This window comes from Kryptolebias marmoratus, linkage group LG23 (genome assembly GCF_001649575.2).
Source record: "Kryptolebias marmoratus isolate JLee-2015 linkage group LG23, ASM164957v2, whole genome shotgun sequence".
In the NCBI taxonomy this organism is placed as follows: domain Eukaryota; kingdom Metazoa; phylum Chordata; class Actinopteri; order Cyprinodontiformes; family Rivulidae; genus Kryptolebias; species Kryptolebias marmoratus.
The window spans coordinates 8,701,161-8,704,448 of record NC_051452.1 but is presented as its reverse complement, the minus strand read 5'-3'; the positions used below and the strand labels follow the sequence as shown (position 1 = coordinate 8,704,448).

At 41.6% G+C, this 3,288-nt stretch overlaps 1 long non-coding RNA gene across 1 annotated transcript in view; it reads right to left on the bottom strand.

Annotated features, from left to right (window-relative positions):
• Nucleotides 1-2,258: 2,258 nt before the first annotated feature.
• Nucleotides 2,259-3,288, bottom strand: part of LOC112450867 — a 75,056-nt gene continuing 74,026 nt past the window's right edge. Inside the window, exon 6 of the long non-coding RNA XR_003039596.2 lies at nucleotides 2,259-2,488. This is a non-coding gene — a long non-coding RNA (uncharacterized LOC112450867). The remainder of the gene's footprint in view (nucleotides 2,489-3,288) is intronic.

Sequence of the window (3,288 nt, the reverse complement as noted above, 5' to 3'; positions counted from 1 at the left end):
CCCCCCCCCCCCTTTATTTCCCTGCTAAGTCGTAGCAGCTTACAACATTAAACAGCATGTGTTCCTGTTTTGCTCGACAGCCTTGTTTTTAAAAAAAAAAAAAATGTGAATGTCGCTGGAGTCGCTGCGAACCGTTTCGGATTTTAATGCGCAGCTTTACAGCTGTAATCTGGACATTAAGTGAGATTTTTTTAATGTACAATATTTAACGAGTCAAACTACAAAATATGTAGATCTGAAGTTGCTTTTCTTTGTTGTAATAATTAGCATGAATGTACCTTAAATCTCCCAAAAAGTATAAATGTATTATTGTTGATACTTCAAATCGACAATATTTATGTTTCTAATTACTCTACGGTGGCCTCAATGAAACAAACTAACATTCTATAAAAAAATAAAACCTATTAAAACCAAGAATCCTAACACTAAACAGCACAAGGACAAAAACAAATAAAATGTTCCACAGAACATGTTTTAGGGTCCATTTTCATGTTTATTTTGATCAGTTTTGAAATATTTCTGCTGCACATTTTCCTGTTTAGACAAATATTTTTGTACTTTAGTGTCTAAATTTGACACATGCAGTTTTTTTGTTTGTTTTTTTGTCCTTGTTGTTTTTTTTTCAGCTGTTGGCACCGCTTTGTTTTCTGAAATGTTGACTTTTGTCCCTCCTGACAGCTGAATCATTTTTAAAAACTTGTTTACAAAACACGATTCCCTTTCTCTCCGAATCGTAGCGTACTGAAGTAAATCAGAACTATACGTTTACAAAATAAAAACTGGAGGGGTTAAGTCTGCGATGATCATTTGTGAACTCCTTGAGAATCGTATTAAGTCCTATTTTTCTGCAGGATTACCAACAGAAAGCCCCCAAAAAGCTCCTCTTCATGCGTGGATTTTAACTCGGTGCGTCTGCTGAGGCCTGATTGATGCCTGCAGACCTGACTGTGCAGTCAACAGAGCGGGTGTTTCCGAGCCGGGAGGAGGAGGAGGAGGGAGGAAGAGGGGAGGAAGGGGAGCCCGGCTGCCTTAATAAGAGCCGAAGACAATGCTTGTGTGGTGAAAGAATTGATGTCGGTCTGCTGGGATTCAGAATTAGAGGCAGAAATTGATGCTGCGAGTGAATCTAAAGGAGCGAAGGAGGGAAGAAAATGAGGCCACTTGCGTTAATGGCGTGCTTGTGCGTCGGCTGAAATGTTCTTTTAGGGTTTCAAAAGGACGCGGCTGTTGGCTCGACCTCCCTAACCTTTTTATTTTCTCTGCATTACGGCCCGTTCTGACAAAAACAACCTCAGGAACCAACAGCTTCATCCATAAAAACGATAATAAATCTGCACCTTCAGCTTTGTAGCCAAAGTTAAACATTTAAGTTACTCCAACTCTCTTTCTAGCTGCGCAAAAGTCAAACGCAGGCAAACTACTTTCATCACTAAATCATTTTTAATAATATTGTTGTATAATTGTCACTGATTATAAGAACTATTAACCCTCAATGGGATGTTTTTCCCTTTTTTTATATATTATTTTAAAGTTGGATGCTTCTTAATCATCTTTGCAAGATGCAAATCAAACAAATCTGAAAAAAATATTGGAGTTTATGCTGCAAAAACAGCATAATTATTAGTGTCAGAACACGATCAAAACCTCCAATTAGCTTTAAACCAAAACGCCGCTTTTTTTTTTCTTTCCCTCTCAGATATTCACTTGCGATTCATAAAACAAAAATATGTTTTAGTCCTGGTTTTTTGTGTTTCTAGTAGACCAACTAACTGCATCAAGTAGATCGCAGAAGAAAACAACTGCATGGGGCCTAAAGAGGAACATGGAGTCCGATGGAAGCGAGAAAAACCAAACAAGGAAAATAAAACCACAAATTTAGTAAGAAATTTACACAAAAAATGATAAAAAATTAACTATTCCAGTCAAGCTCTAAGGTGTGCTCTTTTATATTCTAATATAATCAGATGTACAAGAGGAAATAAGTATAATATATGCTGGTGTAGATTCATGGGAAATCCAAAGTAAAAGTTAAAAACTGGACTTTTATTTTGTAGTTAAAATCATTTAGCTTCCAGTTAAAAACAGATGGGAAGTCCAACTCCAGTTTTGTTTTAACTTCATTAATATTTAAGCACAATGTTTATTTTCCTTTATTGTTAAATTTCCAAGATGAGAAAACAAAAGCCAATAAGTAAAAATTTGAGTAACTTTTTCCCCCATCAAGCCTCCATTTTGTCCCTCGGTCAGAAGAATTATTCCTCTGTCGGCAATTAGAATAAAAACTTTGCTGCACAAAACATGCTAATAAAAAAGCGTCTTTATTCACGAGCATGAAAAGTTTGAGTGCAAATGTTGCATTTACTCCGAAGCGCCACTGAAACTTTTCGACTTGGCGGTTCACCGGCGCCGAGCTGAACTCCGTCCGTCCTGCCGAGGAGCCGAGGAGCCGAGGAGCCGAGGAGCCGAGGAGCCGAGGAGCGTTTTCATCCTGCAAGAGTGAAACGCCACGCATGATAAAGAAGTGAAGCTGCACGGTGTGTGTGCGTTTCTGGCCGAGGCTGTGTGTTGACGAGGAAGATGTTGGTTATTGTTCGTGTGTGTGTGTAGAAGGGGGGGGTGAGTGATGGCTGAGGAGGTGGTGGGTTTGGGTGGTAGTCCCGCTGTTTGGCCATACGCTCCTGCCTTCTCTTGCCTTTTCAGCATGGCTGACCAGAGAGCTCATTTGCATTAGTGGTGTGTGTGAGTGTGTGTATAAGGGGAAGGGGGGGGGGGCTTGGATTTTGCTTGAGGCCTGTCTACTCTTCCAGGCAGTAGATTGGTTGGTGTGTGTGTGTGTGTGGGGCAGCATGTGTAGGGGGCTAAAATGCTCGCTGGCAGAGAGGACGTGTCACATCCATGTAGCCCCCGCTAATCAGGGCTGGCTTCGGCCGCAGCCAACTAGCCGAGGCCTCACTTCCCGTCTGTGCCGTGTGAAGAAATGCAGATAATGGCGTGCGAGGGAGGCATGCTGGGAAAGCACTACATGCATGTAAGGGTGAGAGCTGCTCAGTGGGTTAGCTAAGAGTTCAGCATATGGGGAGGTAGTGTGTGTGTGTGTGTGTGTGTGTGTGGAGGCCACAAGCTCGCTCACTGCTCTGACAATCCACCAGCAGCTCTTTTCCATTGCAAATCCTCAGTCATTTAGTGAAGTGCTACTGACCCCTATGGGCAAGAGGCTGTGATTTTTGCCTAATCATGATGCTCATGGCTGGAGCTGGGAATAAAAAAAAAGAGGCAGGGAGGGAGGCG